This window comes from Barbus barbus (genome assembly GCF_936440315.1).
Source record: "Barbus barbus genome assembly, chromosome: 10".
Taxonomy (NCBI): domain Eukaryota; kingdom Metazoa; phylum Chordata; class Actinopteri; order Cypriniformes; family Cyprinidae; genus Barbus; species Barbus barbus.
Window position 1 is genome coordinate 28,637,644 of NC_136738.1, and position 14,631 is coordinate 28,652,274.

Genomic DNA, 14,631 nt, shown 5'->3' on the forward strand with positions numbered 1-14,631 from the left:
AATGCTTGGTAAAGACATTACACACATTGTAATTTGGGTGCAACATGTTTTTATTGCCTCAACACATATATTAGTATACTATTGTTATCATTCATCAAAACGATTGAATCGTGTTCCCTTAAAGTAATCAAACTGACCTCTGTACACTGTTGACCCCTTACCCAACCTTTAAACCAACCCATACACCAAACCTGTCCCTAACCTTATCCGTATCACACCTCAACAGCAGCAAAAGTGTTGTGCATTAACAAAAGCTTTTAATCATCGTATAACACTTTAAATTTTTCATTTGTAGATTTTCAAGTTGTGCATGAATTAGAAGTTTAATGACATTTGTAAGCATTTTAATTTACATGAAATGTTAATTATTAGGTAATGTTTAATATATTTATTAGTAAACATTAACAAGCACATTATTTCACGTTTCTAGATATGTGAATATATATTAAATAACAATCCATTAAGCATTACATAATGTTTGTTAATGATTTAGTAATGACAGATATTATTATAAAGTGTTACCAAAAAAGAAAACAAATAGATAAAATAGAATTAGAATATAGAGTGCTAGAGTTAGAGGGTCAAATAAAGATGGAAAAGATGTGTTTTTAGCCATTTCTTGAAGAAGGACTGCTCGGATTGAGTTTGGCAGGTCATTCCATCATTCCATTCAACTTGGGTGTAATGTTGGTAAATTTAACCACTCAAAGCAATCTTATTTTGAAAATCAGTTTTCAGTGAACTTTGCCTTGAGATAAACTGTATTTGTTATATAAATCTGCAATTACAATTACTATCTGAATAAGATATAAAATCTGTGTAATTTTTTTTTTATCATACCTGTTATCTCAATGTGCGTGTTTGCAAGGCTTTAATACAGTGTATTGACATCATAGTAAATTATAGTTGTTAACCCTAAAAAGGACAAGACCATAAAGTGTTACGTTTGTAGGACACAGAGATAAGTATGAACAATGAGTGGTTTATTGAATAGGGGAGCTCAGAAATTAAGACGGGGAACTTCGGGTGACTAAACCAACACAGAGTTGGTGAATACTGGGAGTAACAGGAACCTTTTGCCTTACAGGAACTTGTGGAGACGGGGACCAGGAGAATAGGAGGACCGGAGTACTGGAAGCATACACCTCAGAATGGGGGTTGGAGCTGCAGATGGAATGCACAACCGGAGGAAGAGAATTCAGGTAAGTACCCCAGGTAAGTCACTTCGATTGTACAAGGTGATAGTACCAACGGTTGAGTCCACTTCGTATTAACGAGATCGGACACTGGATGTAGCGGAGGTGTGTGCTTGATGGGCGAGGTGATGAGGAACAGGTGCAGGTGATTAGTACTCAGGAGAGGAGGTGCGGTGTGATTGGTTGGAGGGTGAACCTGACCGACTTGTAACATTACCCCCCTCTCCACGGCCCGCTCCTGAGGGCCGACCCCGGCGTCATGGTGGTCTACCCCGGGGTGCTGGACGATTGGGGTGAGCTGTGTGAAATTCTTCGAGAAGGGCAGGATCAAGGATATCATCCCTAGGAACCCATGAGCGTTCTTCAGGCCCATAACCGTCCCAGTCCACCAGATATTCCAAGATACCACCACGACGTCGGGATTCCAGGATTTCCTTAACCCTGTAGACCGCGCCTTCCTCTACAATAAGTGGGAGAGGGGGTTCTTCTGTCCGGTCAGGCTCTGGGGAAACAGGAGGAGAGAAAGGTTTGAGTAGTGACACGTGGAATGTAGGGTCAATTTTGTATCGGGGAGGTAACTGGAGCTTATAGGTGATGGGATTAATCTGTTCCAGGATGGTGAAGGGGCCTACAAATCTGGGACTGAGTTTCAGGCAAGGCAGGCGCAGTCGGATGTCCCGGGTAGACAGCCATACCTTCTGTCCCGGCTGATATACGGGTGTGGCTGATCTTCGGACGTCTACTGTCATCCTCTGTCTGCACACTGCTTGCTGCAGCTGATGGTGGGCTGCGTCCCATACTCTCTCGGAACCAGTGATCTACCGCGGGGACATCAGATGGTTCCCCCGACCAAGGGAATAGAGGCTGGAAACCGAGCACGCACTGGAGGGAGCGAGTCCAGTGGAAGCCTGTCGCAGAGAGTTCTGGGTGTACTCGGCCCAGCCTAGGAACTGGTTCCAAGAGTCCTGGTGGCCGCGGCAGAAGGTTCTCAGGAAGCGCCCAACTTCCTGGATTTTACGTTCGGCTTGCCCATTAGACTGTGGGTGATAGCCCGAGGTGAGGCTTATGGTCACACCTAGGAGTGAAAAGGCCTTCCAAACTCTTGAAATGAACTGTGGGCCTCTGTTGGATACTATGTCTTCTGAGAAGCCGTAATAGCGAAAGACTCGATTAAAGAGAAGTTCTGCTGTCTGGAGTGCTGTGGGAAGACCTTTGAGGGGAAATCAGTCGACATAACTTTGAGAAGCGATCAATGATGACAAGGATGCAAGTGTTACCATCAGAGGCGGGTAAATCCGTAATAAAATCTACTCCTAGGTGTGACGATGGACGGTTAGGTGTGGGTAAAGGTAGAAGTTTACCGGCTGGGAGATGACGGGGACTCTTTGAAATGGCGCAGTCGGGGCAGCCCTGCACGAACCTTCTCACGTCCCTGGCCATGTTGGGCCACCAGAAGCGATCTTTTAGCAACGAGAGAGTGTTGTTGACCCTTGGGTGGACAGTGCCCAAAGAGTTGTGAGTGGAGTCCGTTGCGTCCGGGGTACATATTGATGGTCTGTTGGACAGCCCGGCAGAGTGGCAGGTGGAGTTGTGGAGGCAACTGGTGGAGAAGACCACTGGATCGGGCTGGTGATGAGCTCTGCGGGGATGATCCCCTCTCTCTGTTCCTGTGCCTCCACGGGTGCATGGATACGAGACAGAGCGTCGACCTTGACATTACATGGGCCTGGGCGATAGGAAATTTTCAAATTAAATCGGGTGAAGAATAAAGCCCATCGGGCCTGACGGGGATTGAGTCGTTTTGCATCACGGAGATATTGCAAATTTTTATGGTCGGTTAGTACCAGAAAGTGATGTGCTGCTCCCTCCAACCAGTGCCTCCACTCCTCTAGAGCTAACTTGATGGCTAGAAGTTTGCGATTGCCGATGTCGTAGTTTCTCACCGCCGGGCTGAGTTTCCGGGAGAAGGCGGCGCGTGGATGGAGTTTGGGAGGAGTCCCCTGCTGCTGTGAAAGCACCGCTTCTACTCCCGTGGTTGAATCGTCAGCTTCCACGACGAAAGGGAGTTCCAGATTAGTTCTAGAGTTCTTTCCAGGTCAAGAAAATATGATCATATTACCCCAATTTTACAGTCTCTGCACTGGATACCTATTAAGTTCCGTATCATTTACAAAATATTATTACTTGCCTATAAGGCCCTAAATGGTTTAGCTCCTGCGTACCTAACTTGTCTTCTACCATGCTACAATCCAACCCGCTCCCTAAGGTCGCAAAACTCTGGACTTTTGGTAGTACCTAGGATAGCAAAGTCCACTAAAGGAGGTAGAGCTTTTTCACATTTGGCTCTCAAACTCTGGAATAGCCTTCCTGATAACGTTCGGTGTTCAGATACACTCTATCTGTTTAAATCTAGATTAAAGACACATCTCTTTAGCCAAGCATTCGCATAATTCATTTTATAATCTTGTACTGCAGTTATATCTGATCAAATGTACATTATTATTATTCTTTAGCTTGGGTTGAACAAATAATTTTTGCTTAGATGGAACAGCAGCTACGCTAATTATGTCTCTATTTGTTTCTCTGTTTCTGACACGGGATTAACATCCCATGGTAACTAGGAATTACAGAAGCTTCAGTCTGGATCCAACCCTTAAATGATCTGAGATGACCGAACACCTTAGAAAAGATGATGCCACCCCCTCAGAGGACCTCAGAGGATGCCAACGCTCAGACAACATACAGAATTACCAAATTCTGCCATAAGTTAAATATATTAAGGTTCTGCAATATATAAATATATTCCTGTAGAGCTGCTTTGCAACGATTTGTATCGTAAAAAGCGCTGTACAAATAAACTTGAACTTGCTAACTTCGGTGATTTATGTTAGCGTTAAATCATTTGAAATTCAACCTGTGTACCGCATCTTAATAAGCTGACTGATTTAAAATTGTAATTTTGGGCACCCCTGAAATGGGTCACGTCATTGACATTACCTGATGTTACAAAACAATGCTCATTCAAGGACGTGCATTCATTGCATAGATGGCGCAAGAGCATAACGCACAGTAAGTGTCTAACACGAATGTGCACAGTTCAGTTCAGTTGAATAAAACTATTTGCGCTATTTAACTTAATGCTATTGAACCTACTTTACAAAGCAAACTTTTTGCTAAAATAATAGCGTGCGGTTTCTCGGGTGGGAGTTGCGTACTATAGCAACATTAGGTTCCAAGCGTGTTTTCTTTCAGAATCATCACTGATAGCAGAAAAACTAGCATTTTGTTTAAAATGAAAGTAAGATCCTCACGTCACATAGACCCGGTGTGCTAAAAATAGTGGAAGTTGGCTGAAAATAGTGGAATAGTGTGGAAAGTGCATACAATTCTAATGTTGTCTGTGTGGAAGCATCGTATGATTCTCGGTAACACAATAAGGAATGAAACTATTACCGGTTTGTTTTACTGTTTTACATTTTAATTATCATTAAAACTGAATTCGATTATTGCTGTAATGTATGGTGTAATTCACACTCGAAGCCAGAGGGCGCAGACTCATATAACTCGTAGACGTTATCACAGTATGAAAATAATGTATTTTTTGCCTCATTAATAAGAAGCCTCATCAGATTGCATAAGTTGTTTCAAACACTTCAAACCGTGCGACTCCACCGGGCAGGGACACTGGCAAGGGATAGAAGTATCGCTTTTTATTTTAGTTTTTTCATTTATATGATTATTATTGAAATGATGTTATATGTATTTGTCAATTTTATTTAATTTCTTTATTTTCTTAAATATGTGGGTATATAGTATTTATAGAGTTGTAACTTTTAGTTTTAGTTACTTTTTCTTATTTGTAAGTCGCTTTGCTAAATGCTAAATGACAAAAGTAAGTAAGTAAAGTAAGTAAGTGTTGATGACTAAACATGCTAGCCCTTATGCAAATAGGAACAATTATATTTATATAATTATATAAGATAATCGACTTGAGACCATAATACGTATATATATATATATATATTTTTTTTTTGTATGTTTGTTTTTAAAGGAAGACATTTGATGAAAATTTTAGAGATGAAATTAAGTTTGACCAAAAAAATGTGGGATCAAACAGTGTAAGCAGAAAGTGTTCAGTAAACAATGGGCAATAAATAAAAGACATTAGCATCATGATTAAAAACATCTAAAAGTCTCCTATTGGGGAGAAGTGTGAATGTGTGCATGGAGCCAAAGCAGTTTGGGAAGCACAAGACAATAAACTGCATGGATGCTTAGATAATGTGAGTAACTATTAGTTGGCATTTTAGAGTCAACTCTAAACAAAATCACATGGCATACTCTAAATATTTAATCAAACTTAATAGTTATAAAGTTATCCTCAGATTTGAAAAAGAACATGGTCAGATTTGTGGCTTTACCTGCATTGTGTTTCTAGACAGCAACAAGGCAAATTTTATATTTTTGTCAAAGATAATGTAAATAATATTTCTAATAACTGTAAATTCAAGCCCTTGTAGCTATTTTTCTGACTTAAGGACAACAATCTGCCAAGTGTCTTCTTTAAATTAACACTACAGTTATACCTTTTAGACATTTCCAGTATTTTAACAATACCGATAACCGTGATCAATTTGGTCACTATAATCGTGATATAACATTTTCATACGGTTTCATTTCTGCACTGCAATAAGGTTGAACAATAGTTAACAACTATTTAATTTCCTATGTAAATGTTTATATATACTAATTCATTTGTAGTATTGAAATAAAATGATGTAGCATCATTATGAACTAACATGATCTAATACTGAACAAAAGTATATTTATAATTTAAATTAAGATGAAAGAGACCTAATTTAGAATGTAATACATGTTACATGTCCAAATAATAATGTATATAGCTTGTATGGTGTGTCAGTAAGTAATTGCCGAATAAGTAGATGGATTCAACCTCCTGAGAAAAGACCGCTGAATTTTCAGCAGCAGTCACAAAAAAAGTAAAAAAAAAGTTTGTTTTTTTTTTACAAAAAGATGTGTAGTGTCAGTTTCTTACAATGTTCAAGAACAACATTAAGCTGTATACATATTGTATTTTATCATATGCTCATGAACATTCTTGCTGTTGGAACCCAAAACTCAACAAAGTGTGAAAATGAACTCCAATTTGGCAGGGATGCCCGTTTTTCCTCAAATATTGTATTATATTTTATTATGTATGTTATTCTTAATGAATTCATATGTATACACACATACATACACATACATATGGAAATATCTAAGCCATTATTGTTAAAGTTTCCAAAGACTTGAACGGTAAACTTGGCCCCTCTCTGTAAATGGTGGCCCCATTGTGGCCCCTGCTTCTAAAAAATCCTAGATCCACCCCTAGTGTAAATAGACACTCTTTATTTTTTTGCTATTTTTCATCTGTAGTGAAAACAGCACATTCCAGGGCCCAGTTTATGGCGGGGGCTCTCTCTGACCACAAGAGTGGACAAAGGTTTGCTACATTTTGATTGGCTCTTGGTGGATTAACATAAGCAAACTATCCAACACCATCAGATAAAGATGCTAGGAACACATCTCAATGAATTTTTCCTCAGATATGTATCCACGTATATGGATTTAACATCTAAATAATTTGTTTCTACACCAGAAACACAAGCTATCTATAATGCTTACAAGAATAGGCCTAAAATATAATTAGAAATACAATTAGCATCAAGCTACACTTGAAAATGTATTTAATTTATTAATGTATTTGCTTACCCTCTTTAAACCATCATCGAGTGCTTGTAATGACTTCTGGTTGTGATTTATAGTTGATTTTGATTCTATAATAAGCAGACACATGCACTCTTTGTATGTTTAATAACACTACACTGCTAATATTAGTCATAAACATCCTTTATTGCTATAAAAAATAGGCTTCTGGTACCAAGCCCGGGAAGGACCTTTTCAGCCCTTCAACCACCCAGAGACGGATTCCTATGGTTTTGGCCTGTGACCACCATAAAAATTCCTTAGGACCTTCAGGATGCAGCAGCAGTGGGTGAAACAAAGGGAGATCACAGAGGTCCATCTAAATACATTCCTAACTATGTTTTTGCCATAGAAATATGGCAGAAATCATAATGTCAAAAATCATAATGTCATTGCTGACATGAGTACCTATCACTAAAATATTTTGCCTCCCTATTGGCAAAAGCATATTCTCTACACATTTAATACAAATTCATGAAGTGAAATTTTACAAAACATGACTTTTATTTTTGATTTTAATGTTTGTGTGACATGTTGTCGCTTAGGGAATTGAAAACAGAATGCTTGTTTGGCAAGATTTTACTCTCTCACTTAAACAATAAATATGTCTATTTATGAGTGTGTTAGCTGCCTGTATAATAATTCAAACAGGAATTTATAGGGCCTATAAATGATCAACATAATCAAAACTTTGCTGATAAACCTGTTGTACACAATCTACTTCATGCCTTCATAATACGTCTGTCACGTTTGCCTACGGCAAGGGAGAACGCAGGAGTCGAGGAATCAGCTTAATAGTATTTAATAAACAAAACTCAGGGGATAATCCAAAATAGAAACATAGAGCGAGCACTTGAAAGCAACTTGTAACAAAGTAGACCAGACGAGGAATGAAGGAACAAACAGGAACTAATATACAAAGGACAATTAACTAAACAGGTGCATATAATAATTAATCAACTTAACAAGAACAGGAAAATAACCAAATAAGGGCAAACAGGAACAAACACGTAACAACTTCATGTATTGTTTTTTTTTTTTTTTTTTTATCTCAAGGTCAATGTGTTCTACTACAGGACGTTTTTGCTTCTTGAATGTTTTACATTCATGCAAGTTCATACACCAAGAGGACAACAGCAACTGCCGCAGTAATGGTGATACTGAAGAGGACATTGAGAGCCAGTTCAGCATCAGGACCTGAAACTTCCAAACCCAATAAACTGGCTAACCAAGGTGGATGTGTAGATCCTGTAAACAAGGTGAGAGATGGATGGATAGATAGATGGATAGATAGATAGATAGATAGATGATAGATAGATAGATAGATAGATAGATAGATAGATAGATAGATAGATAGATAGATAGATAGATAGATAGATAGATAGATAGATAAAGTATGGGAATGTCACCTTCAGGTTAATGGATCTGACATTCATGTGGACTCTCTCCTGGGCTTATGAAGCCATTGCAGTTGATTATTGTAGCATAGTGCCAGACAGATTTCTTAGGAATACGTAGTAAAGAAGGATCTGATCGATTTACATAGAAAAGGCCAAATCTTTCACCATAACCCATTGTCCATTCCAGATTGTCCATTAGTGACCAGGCAGCATAGCCACGGATGTCCACACTATCCAGCAAATACGCTAAAGAATACAATAACATTTTATTCAATTAGCACAAATGAATTTTTACCAGTAGTCTAAAATTGGAAACTAACAAAACAGAAAAAGAACATCAAGAACTTAACTAAAATTAAATGAAATTAAATTAAAATTAAAAAGCAAAATCTTATTTACAAAAAGCAAAAATATAATTTTCAATACAAATCATACCTGGTGCAAAGGTTCCATGGCCATAACCGTACAGTGGAACAATGTAGGGTTCATTTATAGTGATCCAGAACTTCACTTTGTCTCCCAGACTGTTAAATATAACATCAGCGTAGTCTCTGAACCTCTCGACAGTGGTCTCATTCTCCCAGCCACCAACATTCTGAAGTGCTTGTGGGAGATCCCAGTGGTACAAAGTCACCTGCCAGTTCAAAATGATGAATAGACCATCAGAAATGAATCAAATTATTTTAGGCTGCAAGAGCAATTTTTTTTTGCATGCCAGATTAATTCAAAATATTTTACCTGGCTTGATATTGGCTGCCAAAAGAGCATCTACTAGTCTATGATAGTAGTTGAGTCCAGCTTCATTAATTTTCCTGTTTGTTCCATCTGGCATAATTCTGGGCCATGAAATAGAAAACCGGTATCTGACTCTCAGTGTTTTGAGACTATTGATATCCTCAGTGATCTTTTTGTAGCTGTCACAGGCAATGTCACCGTTTTCATCCTCTGATATCTTTTCTGGAGTATGAGCAAATTTGTCCCAAATGCTGAGACCTTTTCCATCAGCCCTCCAGTAAGCAAATAAGATTGGATAGGATTGTACCTGATAGGAAGCAGTTGCTGTACTCCACATAAATCCCTCTAGGAAATGTCCATATAACTCTCATTTCTTCCTCCTCTGTCAATGGAAAGACATTATTTCTCATTATATCAAAGTACAGGTGAGCGGAGCACTTTGGAGTTCTCGGCCGACTTGAAAGTTTAAAGTTCACATAGTGAAGTCCATAGCCAACAGTGTAGCCTTTCAGCCACTCGAAGGAGTCCATTAGAGAAGAAGCAATGTAACCCTTGACACGTACTCCATCCAGATTGTGCACCCAAAAAGAGAATACATATAAATGTGTCAAGTTCAACAAAAAACAGTAGGCTTCATTCACTGGTGTGTATGCACGTAACTTTGGTTTTACTTTTGTTCACTTATAGTCCAGGCTATTCTTCTAAATGAGAAAGCATGTTCACTCATCTAGTCATTTGCATAAAATGCACCCAAACCATGCCAAAAAAAGGGAGTTTTGTACAACCTCACCTTAGCACTTTTAGATGTTCATGTAAAGCAATGTTTTTTACACTCAAAACCATCTGGAACACAATACACAAAGCTTTCATATAGGCGTAGACTACACACAATTGTGTTTCAGACCTTTTATTTGTCAACTGTGCATATGCTTACCCAATCAGCATTTTGTCGTACAATTTTTAATCTATCATCATTCAGAAATAATTTTTACTTTTGTACATATTGCATGTCTAATTTTTTTTTTATTACAAAAAAATACATTAAAATAAAATGTAGGTTCTATAATAATATAAAAACTAAAATTACATGCAATAATAATCACCACCATCATCATCATATATACATTTTTATATTTATATAATTTGTAATGTTTTAAATGTATTGATTTATGATTTCTGCAGATTTTATGCACAAATATAAACAGCACAAACAGTTGGTGTATTACAAATAGTGTTAGCATACCCTTAAGAGTCTCATCAATATAGGTCTTCAGAAAGAATATACGATCAGTGTCATCAACTCTTGAGAATATACGATCAGTGTCATCAATTTCAGTGCCTGTAGCCACACCATTTTCTGTAACATAAATCTCAGGGTCTCCATACTCTTCCTTTAACCAGGAAGTCTCCTGAAGCCCCAAGCAACAGCCTTCTGATCATTAACAGCTGTATTTATAGAGCCATCTGCATTGTCCTTTTCAACATCCTGATCAGTTTGATAAGACGCAATATCAAGTCTGCTGGTCACATGATGCACAAATTTGGTAGTGTACGTATTAATGCAGAATGCATAAGCTGTTCCTTGGATAAAGGCTTTGTCTTCATCAGTAAAAGAAGGCAACCTGGATTCTGCCAAGCCTTGAAGTTCACTCTTGTTCCCAACCTGCCACTTCATGGCATCAGGGTAGTTGCCATTTTTAAAGATGGGGTGTGCAAACCAGCCTAGCTGGAACTGAAGGGCTCGATCAGCAGCCACCACCTCTCGAGGAACATTGATGTCTAGGGGTTCTGCCCATTCAGCGTTCAGGCTAATGGATACAGACCTCCTTGAGATGCCCTGTATTTCTCATCATAAGTGTGATATGCTTGTGCATAAGCTTTCAGGAGGTTGTGCGCAACCCTGTATGGAGCATCTCCGGGTTGCTTCACATTAGGTGGAATCTGACCCAGTCCATATCCCAACCATGCAATTGTCTGAGGTTCATTAAACGTGATCCAAACTTTCACCCTGTCTCAAAATGTTGCATAGCAAAAGTCACAATATTCATTGAATATGTTAATCATTTCAGGGTTGTCCCAACCATTGATATCCTGCAAAGCCTGTGGCAGGTCCCAGTGGTAGAGAGTCACCATGGGTGCGATATTGTTTGCTATGAAACCATCTATGAGCCTGTTGTAATAGTCCACCCCCTTCTGGTTAAGAGAAGATTTATAGCCGTTGGGAAAAATTTGAGACCAAGACAAGGAGAATCTGGAAGTTTTAACTTTCAGGGCTCCCAACATGTATAGATCTGCATCTATTTTATTATAACTGTCACATGACACATCGCCATTGTAATTGTTTGGTATATTTCCAGGTTTTTGAGTGAATGTATCCCAAACACTTGGTTCTTTTCCATCTGCATTCCAGCCACCTTCTATTGCTTCTATATGCTGAAGACGAGACACCCCAATAGAATCCCTCTGGAAATGTTCCATAGTGATAAAGCTGTTTTTCAAACTTGGACTGAGGGGAAAACTTTTCCCAAACAACCTTGGATTTTGAAGGAACTTCAGATGGCAGCAGAGTAGGGAGTGTTGTGATCTCAGTTTTATTGCCATATATTTGCATCTTAGCACTTGCTGTAGTATCAGGAAATCCTTTTTTCTCAATCACCTTCGAGTAGTAATATGCTGATGCTTTGGGGGATTCTCGGTCTGTCAGGATCTTCAAAGTCCACATAGTTCAATCCAAATCGTTGACTGTAGCCTTGAGGACCCTCAAATCCATCCATTAGAGCTTGGACTGTAAACCTCTGGATGCCAATTTCATCTAAAAGCACAGCTGTTTGGACAGAAAGTGTAGTAGTTTGCAGTTACTACTACTATCAACAAAGTATGTGTATTTAATGAACTTTAGATAGTGATATTTTATTATATAGCCTGAAGTTAAGGTTTGGCAAATATTTTGTTACATTGGTAGAAGATTGTATTAAAAGGGTTAGTTCACCCAAAAATGAAAATTCTGTCATTAATTACTCACCCTCATGTCGTTTCAAACCTGTGAGACCTCCGTTCATCTTTGGAACACAAATTAAGATATTTTTGATGGAATCTGACAGCTCTCTGACCCTCCCATTGACAGCAAGGGTCCTTACACGATCAACGTCCAGAAACGTAGCAAGGAGATCGGTAAAATAATCCATGTGACATCAGGGGTTCAACCTTAATACTAGCTTAGCATCTGGTATTTTAATTTTATAAAAAGCATTTTAGACATTGGACACATCACTTAAAGAAATATGCTAACATTTACTTCTAAGAATTGTGTGAAGTGGCTGGAAATTATTTTCATATCCATCACAGTCTTCGACTGTCAGCTGATACATTAGGATGGGCTTTTGACCACTGCCAATCTGAAACAGTGTCATTAAAGAGTGTCAAGTGTCATTCCAGTGTCCTGAAATCTTCTGTCAAGTCAAGTAATTTAAAAACCAGTATATATTAAAAACCAGCTGAGACAAGTCTTATGAAATCTGATGACTATTCAAAGGGTCGATCTGTTGTGAAGATGATATATTACTTCAAGAGCCACAATAAATCATTACCTACAACTTCCTCAATTCCTCCGTAAGAGGTGTCTCCAATTTGCAGTTGTACTTCATGTGCAGAGAGATGAAATCCACATATGCCTGAAGATGAGATAAGAGAATTAGGCTATGTGATAAATTACATAATAATAACTATGCAGCAGCATAATATATGATGATCTGTCTTGAACACTTACCATGATTTTTGGCCCCATTTGATAAATGGAGTTAATATCACTCTCTCTAATCCCAACAGACAAATTAAGCACTAAAAAACAAAAAAATATCACCAAGACATCACCATTGTACTATTATAAAGATTTACAAAAGTATTGGGTCACCCCGTTCTAATGAACATGTTTGACTACTTTAGTCATTTTTATGAGTACAAATCATAATGTTTAAGCATATAATGATATTCTAGGGAATTGTGTGCTTCTAATTTTATAGCAACAGTTTGGACAGGTTTTTCTATAGTCTAACATGACAGTGACTCTGTGTATAAGGCACGGTTCAAAGAGACATGATTGATTTAGTCAGTGTGGAAGGACTTGATTGGTCTGCAGAAAGCCAAGTCCTGATCCCAGCTGAACACCTCTGGTGTGACTTTATATGCAGACCTTGAGACAAAAACTCATCACCAAACACCAATGACTTGTACATAAGGGTACTGTCATTTTAGACACATCCAAAACTGTTGCAACAGAGATGTAAATACAATTTTTAAATACATGAATTATGTTTCCATCTTTGTTGCCACAGTTTTGTTAGTGCCTTTTTCTGTTCTAAAGAAGGGGGTGTCCCAATACTTTTGTCCTTATAGTGTCTATACAAGTCATTGGTGTTTGGTGATGAGTTTTTGCATTGAACACAATTCCGTAGAATATCATTATATGCTTTAACATTAAGATTTGTACTCATAGAAATTACTAAAGGTGTCAAACGTGTTCATTAGAAGGAGGTGACCCAATACTTTTGGCAATATAGTGTATGTAATGGGGGTACTGGGATTAGAATACTCCAGTGAATATAATAATACTAATAACAACAAAGTTTATTTTAATGTTTTTTTCCTGCTACATTTAAACTATAAAACAATTTAGCATGTTATTTATGAAACTTGTGTAAATGGTATCATGCAAAAAGATCTACACATTATTTGGTTAAACAGAAATCATAATCTCATTAATAATCTCATGTTTTACCTTTGAACATTTGATGATAGACATTGTAGACATTTGCATGAGACTGGACAGCATTTTGAAGTTGCACTTCATATAGCTCATGCAGGTGACTGAACGTGATGAATGTGTCCACAAGATCTCTAAATGTATTGAACACAAATCCTGCATACTGCTCAAACATCTGCACCACTAATGGATTCTCCCAGCCTCCATATCTGGCTCTGAAGAGTTCTGGTACCGCAGAACGATGGAGAACCAGCAGAGGTTTGAGAGCATCTTGTAGCACTTCACAGTGTCTTCATGTGACTGGTTGGGATCACCTGAAGGAAGGATGAGAGACCAGGACAGGGGAACTTTAAAGTGGGTCACCCCTCTGCTCTGAAGGTACTGGAAGTAGGCTCTGGATTGTTGAGGCAGTGGACCTCCACAGTTAAATGCATTGTCTTCATCTGATGAAGTCTGTCTGTTTTTCAGAGGACTAGCAAGTAACTTGAAGTCCTGTTGCTCTGCATTACTGGAGCTACAAAAAACAGCCAAGAAACCTAGAGAAAGAAATCCCTCGAGGAGCTTCATCATGACTGTTCTACAAAGGGCTAGAGTGTTCAAAGCTCTTTATAAGCACCACTGCTAATCTAAGTGGGAGGCAAATACATATATCCAGAAACAGTAGGGTTAAAAAATATTTTAAATATATATATTTTTTTAATCTGCACCTTACCCATTAACTGCACTAAATAAATCCTTATCTTAAAGGAAATTCCCCTTTTCCATTAGGGCAAAA

At 38.2% G+C, this 14,631-nt stretch overlaps 1 pseudogene across 1 annotated transcript; it reads right to left on the minus strand.

The window, feature by feature from the left end:
- Window positions 1-2,659: 2,659 nt before the first annotated feature.
- On the minus strand, window positions 2,660-14,426 carry LOC306875656 (lactase/phlorizin hydrolase-like; annotated as a pseudogene). The gene is made up of 7 exons: window positions 13,872-14,426; window positions 12,685-12,768; window positions 10,341-11,921; window positions 9,101-9,677; window positions 8,798-8,996; window positions 8,393-8,608; window positions 2,660-3,243 (listed from the first exon to the last, which is right to left on the minus strand). The product of its transcript is annotated as a lactase/phlorizin hydrolase-like (transcript).
- Between the last annotated feature and the right edge of the window lie 205 nt (window positions 14,427-14,631).